Source organism: Stegostoma tigrinum, chromosome 7 (assembly GCF_030684315.1).
Source record: "Stegostoma tigrinum isolate sSteTig4 chromosome 7, sSteTig4.hap1, whole genome shotgun sequence".
Lineage (NCBI taxonomy): Eukaryota > Metazoa > Chordata > Chondrichthyes > Orectolobiformes > Stegostomatidae > Stegostoma > Stegostoma tigrinum.
Window position 1 is genome coordinate 68,944,186 of NC_081360.1, and position 21,075 is coordinate 68,965,260.

The window sequence follows — 21,075 nt, forward strand, 5'->3', positions numbered from 1 at the left end:
TACTGCAGTACTGAGTGGCTCAACTCTACAATGCTAATTTAGCTTTCAGGTTGTAGAGACAAGGAGGTAAGAATAATGAATATTGATATAGCTGTATGATCAAAGTCAGCAGTTATGATTACAATTTGACTATCATTCTAAGCTTGAACAATGGTATATCATCTCCAGAACATGCTGTTCATATGAACTTTTCTAATTTCCATTTTACGCATACAAATGGAATAAATATAACTTCTAGAACTATTTGTAAGTATAACTATAAGGAGAAATCAAAATTTCATTTCAGTGCAAAGCTAAATTTTGTCACTAACTGACGTTGTTTAAAATATTCTTTGAATATAGCATGTCACATTGATTTCCAAGCTGCTTTACAAAAGCACAAAGGGTTCATTAATTTCATTGTTGCAAAAAAATACTCCATTCGCTGTTACCAGTTTTAAAAATAGTCTCTGGGTTTGGCAAATCTATCAGTGTTCCTCCATAATGTGGGAAACAACACAAATGAAGGATTCGTCTATGCTCTATGATTGGGGTTCTTGTGTATTTATTTGTTTGACTGCTGGTGGTCACACTACCTTTTGACTCAGCCCCTCAGTTCTAGAAGGACCTCCTTGCTTTCCTCCAAGCTATGCTGTTAAACCTGACTCTTTGATCAAACTGACCTAATGTCCTGTCATGTGGCTCTGCTCCATACTTTGTTTTACAATGCTCCCATTAATGCTTTCCTGAAGGTACCACACACATGTAAAGGGAGTTGGTTCTCTCAGTTAGCTGGACAGCTGGTTGGCAATGCAGAGTGATCTCAAAAGAGTGGGTTCAATTCCTGCACTGGTTGAGGCTACCATGAAGCCCTCTCCTTCTTAACCTCTCCCCTCACCTGAGGCACGATGACCCTCTGGTTAAACCCCCACCAACTGCTTCTCATTAATGAGAGAGTAACTCCATAATGTGGTAAGATGGCAGTGGCTTTACTGGGTTCTGGAGAATTCCTGGGTTCTGAGGAAGGGTCACCGGACCCAAAATGCTAACTCTGTTTTCTCCTTCACAGATGCTGCCAGACCTGCTGAGCTTTCCCAGCAACTTTGTTTTTGTTCTTGTTGTATTGATAGGTCCTGTTAAACAAGTGATCAACTATGCTGTCAATTAAAAGATTTCAGTGAGGGCAAAGAAGGAAAAAGAGAGAAGGAGAGAAAAAGATTTTCATTCATGATAGACTAGGGAAACACTTAAATTTGTTAAGGAGCTCTAAATAGAATAGCTGACTTTATTGAAGAAGAAACAATCAACAGAATGGCCCACTGAAATATAAAACAAAGTGACTTGCTTTTCTTTCTCATTAAATTCTGAAAATTTTTGGGTATGTATGTCTTGAAATGTAATATTACAGTGAACTGAAATATGTTTCATTTGTAAACTAAATTCAATAGAAAGCCAAGGATTGATCAGTAAAGACACCAGAGAACAATGTTATGTTGTTTGCAGAATTTATACTTTAAAATGCAGCTGTAGCTGCTTGGCAGCAAGAGGAATAACAATAGGCACAGATAGGATCCCAGAACAACAGATGTGTGATAATTACAGAACGCCATGTAATTCGTAGAGAAGACTGAAGTTGAATTGACCTGGCCGATCAATCTCAGCATAAAAGCCGCCACAAAGAATGTTATCTAGTTTCATCCTAAAAGATGTGAAAAACTTCAAGGAGCTTCTAAACCACGTTGTTTGGAATGTTTCCAATTTCTACGAGAGAGACATTGATTAAGAAGCTTGTGTTAACTTGATTATTTTGGAAGCAGACTCAAAACAAAAATCACCGAAGGCATAAGATATTTCTATGTAGAAATCGAATGCTGTATTGTTGTAATGAGTCTTGGTAAGCCACAAAAGATTAAACATCTGATTAGAGAGTGATGTGAGCCAGAACAGCAGACGAGTCTGATGTGGAGGGATCATTGCAACTTTAGGTTGACTTTTTGCAGGCAGGTGTATGTTAAATATAGGATACTTGTATCCTATTCATGTTTCAGCCTCATCAAGGTTCTGGACACCATGAAAAACATGTACTTGACCATTTGGAACAATCCTAAAAACTTTTCTGTCGATTTGTTGGTTTTTCCTAAATTGCGAAAATCATAGAATGAAACACGAGAGTGTTCTGCTCATTGCGTCTGAGCCAACTCCTCAAAAGCACTCTCCAGCTTGTCCGATAAGTGTGCAATATTTTGGTTTTCAATAATCAGTCTTTCAAGCAGTGCATCTTTATAACAATTCACAGTATCAAAGTAACACGTCTCATCTCACACCTGATTCTTTTGTCAATTATTTTAAATCTGCGTCCTCAAATTATTAATCTCCTGCTGGTGAAAACACTGCGATGGAACTTCCCAGCGCCTTGATGATGTGGACAGTGGTGGGTTCATTGGGGGAAGTATGATGAGATTGGGAAAAATGAAACTTATTGCATTGAGAAAAGAAAATCAGATACAAACACAAAGTTTTGACCAGCCACGAGTGCTGGGACGTCATTTTGAATACATTAGCATGTCATAGAGATGCACAGCACAGAAACAGACCCTTTGGTCCAAATTATCCATGTCGACCAGAAAGCCTAAATTAATCTAGTTCCCTTTGCGAGCATTTGGCCCATATCCCTGCAAATCCTTCCTATTCATGTACCCATCCAGATGCCCTTTAAATGTTGTAATTGTGCCAGCCTCCGCCATTTCCTGTGGCAGTTCAATGTACACACACACCACCCTCTGTGTGAAAATATTTCCCCTCAGGTCCCTTTCAAATCTTTCTACTCTCACCTTAAACCTATGCCCTTTAGTTTTGAACATCCCTGCCTTGGGGAAAGGACCTTGAATCACTCTATCCATGCCTCTCATGATTTTATAAACCTCTCTAAGTTCACCCCTCAGCCTTCAACACGCTAGACAGAATAGCCCCAGGTTATTCAGCCTCTCCCCATTGCTCAAACCTTCCAACCCTGGTAATTTTTATTGTAAATCTTTTCTGAACCCTGTCAAGCTTAACAATATCTTCCCTATAATAAGGAGGCCAGAACTGAATGCAATATTCCAAAAGCAGTGTAGCCAGTGTCCAGTACAGCTGCAACATAACTTCCCAACTCCTATACTCAATGTCGTTATTACATAATCTTGCCTTATGATAAGCAGCTTCTTATTTTCCCATGAGCCAGTCAGCAACTGGATAGTGACAGTTTCATTATGAAAGTCAAATCAGATACTTGCCGATTCCAGTCTGCTGCTTGCCTATGTCACACTCCATCTTTGACAGCAGTTCCCAACTATCCCAACAATCTTAGGGCACATTTCATGGGTAGTGAGTGTCCATATGCCATTCACCTTGTCCACAAAGGTTGGCTTTAGATATGCACCACCCTGATCCCACCCCCATAGCACATCTCTGACCTTTTTAGGTAATAAAATGTGAGGCTGGATGAACACAGCAGGCCCAGCAGCATCCCAGGAGCACAAAAGCTGATGTTTCGGGCCTAGACCCTTCATCAGAGAGCTCTCTGATGAAGGTCTAGGCCCGAAACGTCAGCATTTGTGCTCCTGGGATGCTGCTGGGCCTGCTGTGTTCATCCAGCCTCACATTTTATTATCTTGGATTCTCCAGCATCTGCAGTTCCCATTATCTCTGACCTTTTTAGTATAGTTTTGCAGTCCAATGCCCCAATTTGCCGCACCAGCACCATCAGAATGAATTGTGCGTAGCGACAGGCATATTTCATAGATTTGACCAAACTGCAATGCAAATCTTCTCTCTTGTTCTTTTAGCATGCACCCACCACGTACCTACCTTGATGCTTACGACATCTACCTTGCTTTGCCTTGTCTTGTTTTCGTGAGTGTTGCCATCTTTCAGAGCTGTGAGATTCACAGTAATTTTGGTTTGCCTTGCCTTTTGGCACAGACCTAAAGCCATGTGCTGATAAAAGAAAATGCATTAAAAATGGAAAATGGCTGCCACCACATCTGGGGTGGGCTGGGAAATTTTATTTTTCTGATTGAGCACATGTGCTCAACTTATTTGAAATGTGAGGCTCAATAAACGGCAACTGTACTGATCACACACATTCATGATAGAGGGTGAAGACAGGTATGGAGGGCTGAAAACAGTGGAAACCCTACAGAAATATGGAAAGTGCAGATGGTTACAGCAAAGCGTTACCAGGATGAGAAAATTCAAAGACATATCGTAACTATATTAGAGGAAAGGAGGATAACAGGGGAAAATGTAGGGCCCATTAGGAACCGCAATGGCAAACTGTGTGTGCAAAGCCTGAAGATGCTGGTGAGTTTTTAAATGAGTACTTTGCATAATATTCAATAAACTAGGTATAAAAATCAGAGAGGGGAATGTGATAGACTTGAAAAAAAAATGCAGTTGAGAGGGAGGGGTTATTAGAGTTTTAGTAGGCTCAAAATTGAATAAATACCCAGGCCTAAGGATGTATTCCAAAAGTTTCTTGCATGCCCCTGTGGCCAAGACAGCCTCCTTCTCTATAACTGCACAGCATGTGTTACTGTCTGTCAATGCTCTTGAGGCACAATACACCAATTTCCAACTCCAATACAACTGTTCCTGAAAGGGCACTATTCACTTGCCTGTAGCTGAGGCATCTCTAGCAATGTAGCTAGAAAGGATGGAATGCAGTGGACCACAACATCTGGATGTCAGCACATCATTTCTCTTTTGGAGAGTCTCTTTGTCATGTTGGTTCTCGTATCATCCTCATATTTTCCTGAGGAGTCGCCTCAAGGGTTCCGTCATTGGTGCCAAGTAAGGCAAGAACTCCACCAACTGGTTTACTGTATCTGAAAAATCTTTGGAATTCATGAGCCATATTTCGAGTGGGAGTCTTTGTTTCCTACAGGTCTGATCTTATTTGATCCTTGTTGACCAGGGTATCCCAAGTAAATAGGCTCCTTTGAAAATTCATATTCTTGTTCAGAATAAGCTCTTCAGCTTTCAACATTTTAAAGCTGTGTGGACTCTCTGGTCATATTCCTTGATTATTTTCCCATGAACCAACATGTCACCCATGCGGCACATAACACCTTATTCAAATCATTGTTCTTTCACTGTTGTTGAGTCAAAATCTTTGTACTCTTTTCGTTTTAGCACTGTGAGTGAACCTACACCTCATGGACTGAAACAGATCAAGAAGGCACATCGCCACAACTTTCTCCAGGGCAATGAGGAATTGGTAATAAATACTGGTCTTGCCAGTGACACCCATAGTTAACTGTTACACTTCACTGTATCACACTGGAAAACAAGCTCCACCATTCCCACATTCATAAAAGTTAAACGTATTTTCAGCCTGAAGGTAGCTGGTTTATTTCCTCTGGTCAGTTGCTGTAAGCTTAGACTTTTAATTAATAAGTCATTGGCCTTTATAAGTATGAACCAATCACCCCTGTATGCCTCCTGTAATAATTGCAAATACCTAGAGAAAGACGATTGAGCAGCGGCATTCTGATTTGCAGAACAACCACCTCAGCAGACCTTAGGGACAAGGCTACCGAAGTGCCTTTCCAATCTCTCCCTCCAGCCATAACATACTTTGTTTTTGTGTGTGTCTGACTTTATGTGTGTATAGAGGGCTTCACTTTTAATAAGTGAAGTTATAATTGATGATTTACAATGGTTTATCTGCAGTTAGAATCTATTTATTTATAATAGTCACTCTTGTTAAGGACAGAAACATGGTTCATGCTTTCTGTCAAAAGTGAATCTAAAAGACAGGTAGAGTGAGGAATTCCATGTTCGGGCAGAAGCCATTGGGTTTCTGGATGGGAACGTGCTTTTAAAAGTTGGAACAACATTTCAACAATCTTTGGTTTTTAAAACGATTCTTTTCCTATTTGAGTCAGAAAATACAGAAAAATAAAAATATATGGCCTTCACAAAATGAAAAAATAAAAGAAAAATTGATTGATCGCCTGATCTTTCTCCAAGTCAGCCCTGAGTCATTTATAGAGTCTTACCGACATAAATACAAACAACCAGGTTGCAGTATAGAGTGAGTAGCATCTATATTTTCCAAGTGAGTTACTGCCATAAATTTTAATGCTAGCTGCTTACTCAATTGGTACTGAGGTACCTTCGCCAGCCTTATGATTGAACAACATGGTGCAGCTGCAAATGTCACCACAATGGTACAAGTATGTGCGTTGATACTTCCTACCATTCAGAATGGATCTGATCCTAAAAGTTCATTGTTTCTGATGTTCCAGAGAGCTGGAAAACTGGCAGATGTGAACAATAAACTTGAAGAAGAAGACACAGCATTTTGTGGCAAGTAAAGTACTATCTTGGGCTATCTACATGGCATTGTTAGGTAACCTTATTCAACTGCATTGCGTAATGTATGCAGTTTCCCTGTATCAGTGCCATAATCCTCCATGTACTTTATAAAATCATGAGGTCACCTTGGCCTCATCTCCAACTGGGCATAGTACACTCCCATTCACTGAAAGGTTTACTGGTGTCACTTAAGCAGGGACAACATGTTGCCAACCACCAACAGCAGGTTGTATGCAATATCACAGTATTCGAGTATCCCTGCTCTGCTTCTGCTGTCATATTGTCCTGCCTCGTCCTCAGATTGCCTACTCTTTTCTTCTTAAAAATGCACTTGGAAAGATTGTAAAATTATTTCATGTTTTCTAAAGACGAGAATATTTTCTAACCCACTCCCAACCAGCAGCAAAATAACACCACTTTGTCTCAAGTTGTGTGAGATGTTCTCACCAATCCATCAGCGCTTTCCAATCACTTAAATAACTTTACCTTGCAAGGTCAGAGCAGAACATGGCTAATGGAATGGGTTGCCCCAGGAGAACAAAAATTCTGTCAGCACAGTAAAAAGATTGCAGAATCAGCCCCTCCCTGACAGGATTACATACTGTTAAAGAATGTAAGGAAGGAGCAAGCTGGTTGCTTATAAATATAATGTACAATCCAATAAAGGAGCTTACTTCAACTTCACTCATGATTTGTGAAAGAAATAGAAAACCTTCTGATACACTGCTTTGACAACAAAATTAAACTCTGCTGCTTGTTAAGGGAAAAATTCTAATTTAAAAAATCTGAAACATAAACCAAAAGTTTTAGAAATGTACATATATCAACATTTGTAAACATAAAGTAGAACAGTTCAACAGTTACATGTTGAAAGTGTCCAACTATTCTTATGAGGGGTAGTCATCTTAATCATTAAACTGGTTTCCTCAGGCTGAATCTTACCATTATATGTGTCACTATCAAGCCCGAGTAAGTTTTCTCATGTGATCACTCCAACCTCAGGTCATTAACTCGCTATCCTCCTCTTATGGTGCCCCCTTCACCAAATGTTAGCCTGATTCAATCACTTCTACAGCCACCATAACTTGTAGGTGCTGGGATGCCCTGGAATTAATCAGCATTCTTGACAAAGTGAAACATTGAAAGATTGGCTGTGCAACCAATCAAGTGCGCCAGCAATATAAAGGCACAGCAGTCATAAGCCAGTGTTTCTCACAGAACAGAAATAGCACAACTAACACTGTCTTATCCATGCAACTGAACATTCCCACCTTGATCGATGTTTAAGTGCCAGGTCACTACTCTGTAGCCACATCTCCCCTCACAATCCTTTCTAAGTCACAAATACTCTAACCTCATTTGCCTCTAGAGCCCAGCATCTCATTATTGTTGACCGTAATGCCATCGTAGAGAGGAAGGCCTTCAAGCATCATGTAACATTAGCTGTTGTTCTCAAAAAATAAACACAAACAGAAATAAAAAGAAGACAGGCTGCATTTTCCTTTTGGCAAATAAATAAGTAACTGGCATCTTCAGCAACAATTATTTTACAGCCAATTAATTCTCACTCAGCTCAGCTCCCATACACTGGAACTGAGTGTCAATCAATTCCTCTCTGGAACAGACACAATTGAGCTCTGTCATGCACAAGGTGCTGTTCTTTCTGCTCAATGTCCTCCTCTTCCTCCTCCTCAGAAGACTGCTCTCACTCTCCTAGTTCCTCACCATTTATCACATGCCCTCAATCCCTGCTCAGTTGTGCAGATGGTTCTGGCTATGCAGCACATTCTGTCCGATTATGCTGATTATTCCAAGGAGTGGAACCTCGTCTTCAGGAGACTTGCCATCTGCTCCAGCTGGCTTGGGTGGAAGAATGGACAGCCTTGTATCTCTGCTCCACCTCAGTCAGAGGGTTGGAGTAGGTAGCAAAATCCTCCTTACTAACATCAGAGGGCGAATGCCACAACTGGGAGAGCTGTCTCACAGATTAGTCAAGCAACAGCCTGACGGTTAAAGCGATGGAATCATACTTTCCAGACACCCCCACCACCACACCTGGGTATGTGCTGTGCAACCTCAAGACAGATCCAGCAAAAGAGGTTGCACAGTGGTGTAAAGTTACGACGGCGGCGGAGGGGTGGGGATGGGGTGGCGGTGGCAGTTGCCCTGGGAATCCTCAATATTGCCTACAGACCCCATAAAGTTTCATAAACACGGGCAAGGAAACATTCTGCAGATTACAACGTACCGTCCTCCCTTGGCTGATGAATCATTACTCCTCCAAGTTGAACAACACCTGGAGGAAGCAAAGAGGGTGGCAAGGGTGCAAAATGTACTCTGCGTGGGGACTTCAACGTCCACCACCAGAAGGGGTCAGCAGCAGGACTACTGACTGACCTCTCCACCCCTCTCACCCACTCCAACCTTTCCCCTGCAGAACGGACAGCCCTCAGCGCCAACCCCAACCTCACCATCAAACCTGCAGACAACGGAGGTGCAGTTGTAGTATGGCGCACTGACCTCTGCATCGCCGAGGCCAAACGCCAACTCTCTGACACCTCCTCCTACCGTCCACTGGATCATGACCCCACCCCTGAGCACCAAACCATCATCTCCAATACCATCCATGACCTCATCACCTCAGGTGACGTCCCACCGACAGCCTTCAAACTTATTGTTCCCCAAGCCCGCACTGCCCGCTTCTATCTCCTTCCCAAAATCCACAAACCCGCCTGCCCTGGCCAACCTATTGTCTCCACCTGCTCCTGCCCCATCAAACTCATCTCCACCTATCTGGACTCCATTTTTTCCCCCTTAGTCCAGGAACTCCCCACCTACGTCCGTGACACCACCCACGCCCTCCACCTCCTCCAGAACTTCCAAATTCCTGGTTTTCACCATGGACGTCCAGTCCCCATACACCTGCATTCCTCATGCAGATGGTCTCAAGGTGCTCCGCTTCTTCCTGTCCCGCAGGCCCGACCAGTCTCCCTCCACCGACACCCTCATCCGCCTAGCCGAACTCGTCCTCACCCTGAACAACTTCTCTTTTGATTCCTCCCACTTCCTACAGACTAAGGGGGTGGCCATGGGTGCCTGCATGGGCCCAAGCTATGCCTGCCTCTTTGTAGGTTGCGTGGAACAGTCCCTCTTCCCCACCTACACTGGCCCCAAACCCCACCTCTTGCTCCGTTACATTGATAACTGTATCCGCGCCACCTCTTGCTCCCAAGAGGAGCTCAAACAGTTCATCCACTTCACCAACACCTTCCACGCCAACCTCAAATTCACCTGGGCCATGTCCAACACATACCTCACCTTCCTGGACCTCTCAGTCTCCATCTCAGGCAATGAGCTAGAAAATGATGTCCATTTCAAGCCCACAGACTCCCACAGCTACCTAGAATACTCCTCCTCCCACCCACCCTCCTGCAAAAATTCCATCCCCTATTCCCAATTCCTTTGCCTCCGCTGTGTCTGCTCCCAGGATGAGGCATTCCATTCCCGCACAACCCAGATATCTGTGTTTTTCAAGGACCGCAACATCCCCTCCCGCAGTGGTCAAGAAAGCCATTGACCGTGTCTCCCGCATTTCCCGCAACACATCCCTCACACCCCGCCCCCGCCACAACCGCCCAAAGAGAATCCCCCTCGTCCTCATATACCACCCCACCAACCTCCGGATACAACGCATCATCCTCCGACACTTCCGCCATCTAGAAACCGACCCCACCACCAAAGACATTTTTCCATCCCCGCCCTTGTCTGCTTTCCGGAGAGACCACTCTCTCTGTGACTCCCTTGTCCTCTCCACACTCCCCTCCAACCCCACCACACCCGGCACCTTCCCCTGCAACCGTAAGAAGTGCTACACTTGCCCCCACACCTCCTCCCTCACCCCCATCCCAGTCCCCAAGATGACTTTCCATATTAAGCAGATGTTCACCTGCACATCTGCCAATGTGGTATACTGTATTCACTGTACCCGTTGTGGCTTCCTCTACAGTGGGGAAACCAAGCAGAGGCTTGGGGACCGCTTTGCAGAACACCTCCGCTTGGTTTGCACTAAACAACTGCACCTCCCAGTTGCGAACCATTTCAACTCCCCCTCCCATTCCTCAGATGACATGTCCATCCTGGGCTCCTGCAGTCCCACAATGATGCCACCCGAAGGTTGCAGGAACAGCAACTCATATTCCGCTTGGGAACCCTGCAGTCCAATGGTAGCAATGTGGACTTCACAAGCTTCAAAATCTCCCCTCGCCCCACTGCATCCCAAAACCAGCCCAGCTTTTCCCCGCCCCCCCCACTGCATCCCAAAACCAGACCAGCTCGTTCCCGCCTCCCTGACCTGTTCTTCCTCTCACCTATCCCATCCTCCCACCTCAAGCCGCACCTCCATTTCCCACCTACTAACCTCCTGCCGCCTCTTTGACCTGTCCATCTTCCCCAGACTGACCTATCCCCTCCCCACCTATACTCTCCTCTCCACCCATCTTCGATCCGCCTCCCCCTCTCTCCCTATTTATTTCAGAACCCTCTCCCAATTCCCCTCTCTGATGAAGGGTCTAAGGCCCGAAATGTCAGCTTTTGTGCACCTGAGATGCTGCTTGGCCTGCTGTGTTCATCCAGCTCCACACTTTGTTATCTTGGATTCTCCAGCATCTGCAGTTCCCATTATCTCGGACTACTGACTGAGCTGGTTTGATCCTCAAGGACCTAGTTGCTGGATTGGGTCTGCAGCAGATGGTGAGTAAATCAACAAGGGGGAAGAACAGACTGAATCTCATCATTATCAACCTGCCAGCTGCAGATGTATTTGTCCATGACAGTATCGGTAAGCATGACCACTGCACAGTCCTTGTGGAGGCAAAGTCCTGTCATTGAGAATATCCTCCATTGTGATGTGTGGCACTATCACTTGGGCATCCATGAGATGCTGTAAGCCATCATCAGTACACATGTACTCCAGTACAATCTGCAACCACATGACCTGGCATGTACCCCACTCAACCATGGCCATCAAGCCAGGGGATCAACCCTGGTTCAGGAGGGCATGCCTGGAGCAGCACCAGGCATACCTAAAATAATATGTCAATGTGTTGAAGCTGTCAAGGCTGCACATCAAACAGCATGGGCAGCAAGTGATGGAGCTAAGAGACCCTACAACCAATGGTTCAGATCTATGCTCTGCAGTCCTACCACAACCACTTGTGAACAGTGGTAGAAATTTAAGCAATTCACTGAGGAGGAGGCTGCACAAATACCCCCATGCTCAATGATAAAAGAGCCCAAAACTTCAGTGCAAAAGATAAGGATGAAGTTTCTCGGCAATCTTTTGCTAGAAAGGCTGAGTGGATGATACATCTCCGCCACTTCCACTGGTCCCCAGCATCATAGTTTCAAGGCTTCAGTCAATTTGATTAATTCCAAGTGATATTAAGAAATGGTTGGAGGCATTGGATTCTGTGAAATCTATGGGGTCTGACAACATTTTGGTAATAGTACTGAAGGCTTATGCCCTAGATTTGCCACTCCCTGAACCAAACTGTTCCAGTGAAGTTGCAATATTGGCATTTACACAACAATTTGGAAAATTTTCCACATAAGTCCTGTACATAAGAATCAGGACAAATACAAATCATCATTCAACTCTTTATCATCAGTAAAATGATGGAAGGTGTCATCAACAGTGCTATCAAGCAGCAGCTACTCAGCAGTGACCTGATCACTGATGCCCAGCTTGCAATTTGCCAGGATCACTCAGTTCCTGACCTCATTACAGACTTGGTTCAGACATGAACAAAAAAGTGCTGAATTCCAGAAGTGAGATGAAAATGACAGCCCTTGATGTCAAGGCTACGTCGCCTCATCAATGACCATCCCTTCATCAGAAGGTCAGAAGTGGGGACGTTCACCAACGATTGCGCAATGTTCATCATCATTCACGACTCCTCAGATACTGAAACAGTCCTTATTCAAGTAAACATGATCTGGACAATATGCAGGTTTGGATTAACAAGTAACAAATAACATTTATGCCACACAAATGCCAAGTAATGACAAACTCCAATAAGAGACAGTCTAACCATTGCCCCTTGATGGTCAATGGTGTTGCCATAACTGAATGCCCCACTATCAACATCCTGCGGGTTAATATGACCAGAAACTCAAATGGACTTACCATATACATTTAGTGTCTACAAAAGCAGTTCAAAGGATAAGATTACTGAAGTGAGCGACTCACCTCCGGACTCCCTGAAGCCTACCTACTATCGACAAAGTACAAGTCAGGAGTGTGATGGAATACTCCCCACATGCATGAATAAGTGTAGTTCTAACAACACTCAGGAAGCTTGACACCATACAGGATAAAGCAGCCCAGTTGACTACATCCATGAGCATCCACTTCCTCCATCACTGACACTCAGCAGCAGTGTGTACTATCTTCAAGATGCACTGCAGAAATTCACCAACACTTCCTAAAATACACCTTCTAAACAATGATTGCGTTCACCTGGAAGACAAGGGTAGCAGAGAAATGGGAACAGCACCAAACTGCAAGTTCCACTCCAAGCGACACACTATCCTGACATGGGAATGTATTGCTGTTCCTTCACTATTGCTGGGATAAAATCCTGGAATTCTCTCCCAACTGCATGTGGGCCTACCTACAACATGGACAGCAGTTCAAGAAAACCACTCTCCGCCACCCTCTGAAGAGCAAGTTATGATGAGTGATAAATGCTGGCAAGCCAGCAACACCCACATTTCACAAGTGAATAAAAAAATGCTCATGGAAGGCGGTGCAGCTTGCCTTATGAAATGCCAGGCCTGGTCATTGGTATGCCTCCCCCTCTGAACTTCAATGCCCCTTCCTACCTGGAATTTCCACCTATCACATTCCAGCTCCTTAACAGCCCATGCCGTCATTTATACTACCGGTGTACCTTCCCTTTATATATCCATGCAGCTGCCCACAATCCCCAGCACTGATCTAATCATTTCCCTTACAATGCCCAACACTCCAATCTGATCATTGCACTGAGTACGGATTATTACCCATTCCCTGGAATAGATTGAGGTGGAACACCTGAGCATCACTGCTCAAATAGATAATTAACTGCGGTCTAGTCATTGAACTGTGCACCTGACTGACTGACTATCAGCAGGCACTCTTGACATGACTGAAGCCTACTCCTGTTTCGACCTTGAGACATAGCTATCAGTTTGAAGAACGCGCTGTGTGTTTTCCACACAGGCTGCTGGCACATGCTGTAGCTGTGAAACTGACAGAGCACTTTGCCATTCAACAACATGTATTCCTTTTTGATGTTGACTGCTAACAAGTATGATAAGCTGCCCGATTTATTGCAAGGTCGCACAGAAGTCATGCGCATATTTAAATTGGTGCTGAGGGGATAACGTGTGGAAATGCAAGGTTGTGAGGATCCAGGTAGACTTAAGATGACAGAGTTAAATGAGCAAATAAGTAGACTGAGAGGCAGCCTGGTCCAAACTGCAAATCTGTGTGCCTGTCCCTGTGTACAATATGTCATTGCAGCAGTATTGTAATAATTGTTGTAAATGTAGCATTACAATGCAGTAATGTGTTATAACTGGTTCGGAATTGTGTCACAATGGAGCATTAAGACTGGCATGTGTTGGATGTCAGCTGGACGTCAGGACACGGTTTGCCTTCTGCCACTGCCTATGGAGTATGTCCTGAAATACCGGTACTGGACCAATTCAATGGTCTTAAGGAGTGTACAGTGACTTGAATGTGACAGGTCCTAGCTCTGACTTTTATGTTGAGAATTCTCAATATCATAGTGCACGGTAAAATAGGAACTTGCATAGTAATGAGGTGAGATTCAGAGTTAATGAGGGTGATCTTTATAAATTATCTCCATTAATATGCATCTCACCACTCCCTCGTAAGAAGCTTGTGTTGATATCTAGAACTCTGTTGGAACATGTGACTTGTTACCTCAGACATCAAGAAAGGCTTTGTCGGACTTCTCACACAATTCTCCCAGATTTTTTGCCAAAGTGCACGTAGTTTAGGCCCTTATTAAATTCTAACCCTTTTCTTAGGTTCCCATGAGCCTCTGTGCATTCAAACATTTTCTGATTTATTTCCTTTTTTTTGACTACACAGTACTTTATAAAATAATAAGTCGTATTTAGTTGTGAATTAGAGTTGCGATTTGGATGTGTCTTCATTTAACAAACTGAAAAACAACAAGAATTATGAACACCTCTCTGCTGTGGGATCCTGACTTCCCAGGATATCTGCTGTCAACAGCTGATGCGTGCAATGAATGTTGGAGAAGATGCATTTCCCATTGGTTTCCTGCTTGATGCCCAGACAAAACCAATTTTCAGGCTTTGCTCCATCTCTAAGTTCCTCTTGCCAAACTGAGGGCAGGAAGCACCCTCAAAGTGTTCAACCAATTGGCCACTTGAGAGCAAGTGGCAAGTCAGCCTAGGCTGTTCCACCAGGAAATTGTTGAATATCCAGGCTTGCAGGTGGGATGCCCAGTGAGGGGTTCCCTGCAAACTTCTCAGGGGGAGATTAAGACTCTGCTCAAGGAATGTAAGAAATTCAGACATAGGAACAGGAGAAAGCTATTTGGCCTTGCAAATCTCATCTGCCACTCATTTAGACTATAGTTGATGAATGTGAAAATATCTTCACTTTCCTTTTTACTCCTCACCTTTCCCCAATGGGGATTCAATTTATTTCAGAAGATTAACTTCAGGCCTCAGAGCGTTTTGCTTGAATGCCCTGCACTGCACTGTAAAACATTGTGTAAAACTGCATATATTTCCTTGCCAAAATATATGTTTATTTTGTATCTTGAGCAAATTCTTTTATGTTAAGGTGATGCATAGGGGAACTATGCAGAGCAGGGAAGTCTCAGGTTCAATTTATGGTCTCTGCTTAAATTCCTGGGGCAGAGATAAGGGGCTGTGAGTGGGGGATGGTAGAAAGAGATCATTAGTTCTTCTGGTTGTTGGCAGAAGTGAAATCAGTCAGCTCATGATTGTTCGCCATTTCTCCCTAATAGATGTACATGATTTTCTCTCAGATCTGGGCAATATTAGTCTTACCTACCATGTCTCCTGATGTCAACTTCACAGCCACACAAAATATATATATATTTACTTCAGACACTGGAGTTTGCTGACTTCCTTTCAAAACTGAATCAACAACTTCAACTGAGCAGAGAAAAGGGAAAGGAGATTAATGATTATTTAAAAAAAAGACAACTTATCACATTATGGGAGTAATTATACATTTGAAATTTGCAGGAGTGGCTTTTTTATGCAGTGCAAAAACATTTATCATCATAAATGTAACCAGCAAATGTAGCAATCCAATACATAGCTTTACATGTAAAATACTTCTTAAAACTAAACACAAATCCTACGATTATGTTAGAAGGGTAATTTTTCACAAGGAAACAGTATTTGGGGTGACACAGTGGTTTAGTGGTTAGCACTGCTGCATCACAGCGCCAGGCACCTGGGTTTGATTCCATGCTCAGGTGTGTATGACTGTCTGAGTGGAGTTTGCACATTCTCTCCATGTCTGCATGGGTTTCCTCTGGGTGCTCCAGTTTCCTCCCATAGTCCAAAGAGGTGCGGGTTAGGTGGGTTGACCATGGAAAATGCAGAGTCACAGGTAGAGTGTAGGGGTTGTGTCTGGGTAGGATGCTCTTCAGAGGGTCAGTGTGGACTTGATGGGCCAAATGGCCTGCTTCCATACTGTAGAGATTCTCTGATTCCAGTATGGATTTACAGCACAGATGTTTGACATAGCTGTTTCTTATTTGCAATATACTTGAGGTTTCCTTTTCGTCAAGCTCTGCAAATACTATTTAAAACAAGGAACAAAGAACAAAGAAAATTACAGTACAGGAACAGGTCCTTCAGCCATCCATGCCTGCACCAACAAGCTGCCCACCACAACTAAACCTCCCTACCCTTCCAGGGACAGTATCCCTCTATTCCCATCCTATTCATTTACTTGTCAATACGCCCTTTAAAGGTCACAATAGTATCTGCTTCCACTACCTCCCCCGGCAGTAAGTTCCAGGCACCCACCACCCTCTGTGTTAACAAATTGCCTTGAACATCACCTTTAAATTTAATTTTAATTTAGTTTTTCTATTCTGCAAATTTTTCACTAAATTTTGAGAATAATGAAAGAGCAACTCCCATAGAATTTACTCCCTCAAAATCAAAACAGAGTAAATATTTTATTTGGATTTTAGTTCAAATTAACTTCCAATATATGACAAGCTCAATGATTTACTGTTGTTGAAATGTGATTAACATGCTTCACAGAATGGATCATCAAGAGTTTTATGTGGAAAGATCATATTGAATTGTGTGTTTCAATGCCAAACGGTGTCACTGTGATGGGGTGAGTCAATTACCTTGATATGTGTTGCCAAAACTAATATATATTAATTGCCATCACATACACTCGGAGCAATGGCCAATGGCAAAGAAGATGTTTTAATCGGTCTTCTTTTATGGGATGGTCATTTGTCTGCACTGTGTGACGTGTCGATTAGAGATTAGATATAATAGACAAGGTAATAGAACCATCCATCTGAAGAAGCAGAAAGTCTCTGCTTTCACCACTTTATTGACAAACCAGTCAGTAACATAGTGATTTTCAAGTAAGCATCGACAATATTGAACCACCCTCACAGACGTCCTCGTAGCTAATTCAAACAAGTTCATAAATTGGTTGAAAAAAATCTGTCATTAAATAAACTTTATATTCACGTTATGAACAATAGGACAGAATTTTACAAACGGATTGTGAACATACTGTTAAAGCTTATTCTCGCTGGGATCACAGTCAAACCTACCTACCTGTTCCTGCTTTGCCAGGAACATGGCACATGCTTTTGATTACATGAGTCAGGAAGCCATAAATGCTGCTTTAAGAATATCTTCATTACAGAACCATCCAAAATCCTGCTAATAACTGCATCACCCATGCAGGGGTAGACTGCTCAAACTTCCACTTTACCAACACAGATATTGAACTTGTTGCCTCCTCGAGCAAGTGAATTATATGTTTTTCAAAGATGAATATTACCCTGGACTCAATTGGCAGGGTTTGTACTTGACACTGTTCATTCAGTCTACTGTGTTTATGTGCTGCTTTGTGAGATGATGATGTAATGGTAATGTTACTGCATCAGCATAATGCCACTGATAATGCTAATGTGGCAATTCTAGAGGTCTAGGCTAATGCACTAGGGCTGATGCTGAGGGTGTAAGGGTTTAAATCCCACTATTGCAACTGTTGATATTTGAATTCAGTTAATAAGTTTGAAATATAGATTAGTAATAGTGGTCATATCAACTACAACATTGATTATTGTAAAAAATCATCTGGTTTACTAATGTTCCACCTTTCTTGTCTGGTTCGGTTAACATGTGACTTCAAATCCACTGTAATGGGGTCAAAAGTTATATACTGTATAAAATGATTTAACAAGCCACTCGGCAGTTAGCGATGTGCAACAAATGTTGTCCTTGTCAATGACACCCACATCTAATGAAAGATTTTTTGTAAAAACTCAAGTTCTTTATTAGGTCCAGACGATCAATCTCCCGACTATGAGGATGTTCATTCCAGCCAACATTTGCGCAGATACATGCTTGTCACTTACAAAGTAATGAGAAAACTAGTAGAAATAGTAAGGATCTTGAGCAACTAGCTCGGTCTACTTTTCTTGAGAAGTTCACTGGTCTCTAACTGGAATAGGTTTGAGATGTCAGTAGAATACTCACGGACTTGCATCCTCTAATTTTAAAACAACTCACATCTATACAGTTTCATAACATCTTTGAGAAATGACAATTTTCTTAGTATTTCAAGTCGTAGAAAAATAATCTTTCAGCTGATACAAGAGGAACTGTCAAGGATATTGTTTAGGCTGGATGATAAGTAACTAGTGCAGATGTTATAAAATTTCATAATCGCATTTGAGTATAGTACTTAAAAAATGGATATAAGTCCTAGAACAGAAGGAAAGAACAAATGGTGAAATGAAGAGGAAAAAGGCCAGAAATGCAACAGAAATATTTGTCTTGCATTACAGCATTCAAAGTGTGTATTGATAATAGATTGATATTTCAGGCACTTGGACTGCTACTTCTTCAGTACTGCAATTACATTATCCTGATCTGATGTTATGAAGCACAGGCAGTGTGTCAAAAATCTGATGCTGAAATGGAAATACAAGCACTGCTTTACCAATGAAAGAAATATGTTAAACTGCTGTCTCCTCCCATTATAACAAAGTGTGGAGCTGGATGAATACAGCAGGCCAAGCAGCATCTCAGGTGCACAAAAGCTGACGTTTCGGGCCTAGACCCTTCATCAGAGAGGGGGATGGGGTGAGGGTTCTGGAATAAATAGGGAGAGAGGGGGAGGCGGACCGAAGATGGAGAGAAAAGAAGATAGGTGGAGCGGAGAGTATAGGTGGGGAGGTAGGGAGGGGATAGGTCAGTCCAGGGAAGACGGACATGTCAAGGAGGTGGGATGAGGTTAGTAGGTAGGAAATGGAGGTGTGGCTTGAGATGGGAGGAAGGGATGGGTGAGAGGAAGAACAGGTTAGGGAGGTAGAGACAGGCTGGGCTGGTTTTGGTGTGTTTTTCTCATGGAGTCACACCTCTGCTGCTCCACTTCATTTCATTATAATGCAAGACATGGGAATGCCTTTATCATTGCTTCTTCTGAATGCTAGAATGGTGCACAGGTCCAAGACATTTTGGGTGCAATGAGAGGGGCAAGACTTTAGTTAACAATGGTTGACTCTCAATTTAAAAAAAGTTTCAAAAATATTGTGAAAATAATTTTGAAGTTCCAGTGGTCAATATGACTTGACTTTAGGTCATGCTGCATCTAAATTCTTAAATGCATCTATTGGCCGAAGATTATTTGCATAAATCCAAGGAATTCATTTAGGAGGTGTTGCATACCATGGGGCATTTATTTGCATAAATCTAAGGAATTTATGGAGGAGGTGTCACATACCATGGAGCATTATAGGTGGGGGCCTGGAGTTAATGGGTAGATAGGCTGAGCAATATAAAAGAGAATGTTGGAAAATCTCAGAAGGAATATAAATAACTGAACTAACATGTATTGCAATAAATAAATATAAAACTGGCATAAATTTGGTACACATGGGTTATGGGTCTTTCCTGAAAAAGACAGTGCAATTCTGCCCTTACACTGCAGATAAGCCAAAGGCTTCCAGAAAATTTAACTTTCAATATTTGCCTGTATATTGTTTGGTAATTACAACAGTTAAAAGCCATTGTTTTAACACCTTTCTTATCAAATCTGTCATTTAGTTAAGGAATTCACCATTTGAACAAGATCAAAGTGACAACTTAAGTTCAAGGCAGGACAAGATAATAATAAACACAATGTTAATGGGTTTCAGGTAGGACATAACTTACAGTATCAAATAGCTTTTGACTTGCCATCAGTTATTCATTTTCTCTTTTTAAGTAATAAGTAGTAAAAGATTGTGATCTGAGGAATTTTACAGTAGCCCTTTGAATATTTATTGTTCTTGTGATGCTGTCGATGAAACATGACCAAAGGCATTATCTTTGGCTATATTTCCCAAGGACAGTGAGAAAGTGAATCTGAAATACATTGGTATTTGAATGCATTAATCTTGGGGTTTCTAACATGCTCATCATGCTATTGAACGAAGTACATGCTTAGCACCATAGTTCATTACATTAAACACAGTTATAAGTCAACTGTAGCCCAATAACATTACTCTCACATCTGAGTCAGAAAATTGTGGTTTTGTCTCTAATTCAGGCAGGAATCAACACAGGCCAACGCTTCAAAATAAAACAGATGGACAATTATACCATTGAAGGTACTGTCTTCAACATGAGATGTTAAATCAAAAAAGTACGTCCAACTGTCCTCTCACATTGTTGTTGAACATACCCTGATACTATATACTGTATATAATCTGCTTGATTATGACACCCAGTGCAGCTCCCAGGATCTCAGAATGATATTTTAAAGAAGTGTTATATAGCATTGAAAACATTAACTTTATTCTCTACCCACAGATGCGATAGAATTTGATGATTTTCACAATGACCTTCTGCATTTGTTTCAAATCTCCAGTATCTGAAGGTTTTTATTTTGTAATTCATGATTAAGAAATGGGGATCCATCCTTTTGGTCGGCTTTGAGCCAGATTTCAGGTTTGAGCATAGTCCTTTCCTGCACTCCCTCATCTATCATTGCCCATTCAAGGTCAATATTTTTGAATCCACCTGTTCAGAGATATTGTTATATACCTCTGGAGCAGGTGGAACTTAAACCAGGTCCTCCTGGCTGAGAGGTAGGGACACAATTATTGCACCACCAGGTCCTGTCCCCTTCTGGCAGTCCCTTAGGCCCAACCATTTACAACTGCTTTCAATAAGCTTCCTTCTATCATGAGCCCAGGAATTGCAATAACTGCACAATGTTCAGGGCCATTCAGAATTCACCAGATAGTGATGCAGTCCATGTCCATAGACAGCAATTAACATCAACAAGAGAAAATCTAGTGATCTCCCCTTGACATTCAATGGCATTACATTCACTGAATTCTCCATTGTCAAGATCATGTGAATAATCATTGCCCAGAAACTGAACCAGTCCAGGAT

The 21,075-nt window shown here is 42.4% G+C and overlaps 1 protein-coding gene across 2 annotated transcripts in view; it reads right to left on the reverse strand.

The window, feature by feature from the left end:
• LOC125453891 (inactive dipeptidyl peptidase 10-like) overlaps window positions 1–21,075 on the reverse strand; it is a 1,598,661-nt gene that overhangs the window by 256,068 nt on the left and 1,321,518 nt on the right. The window lies entirely within an intron of this gene.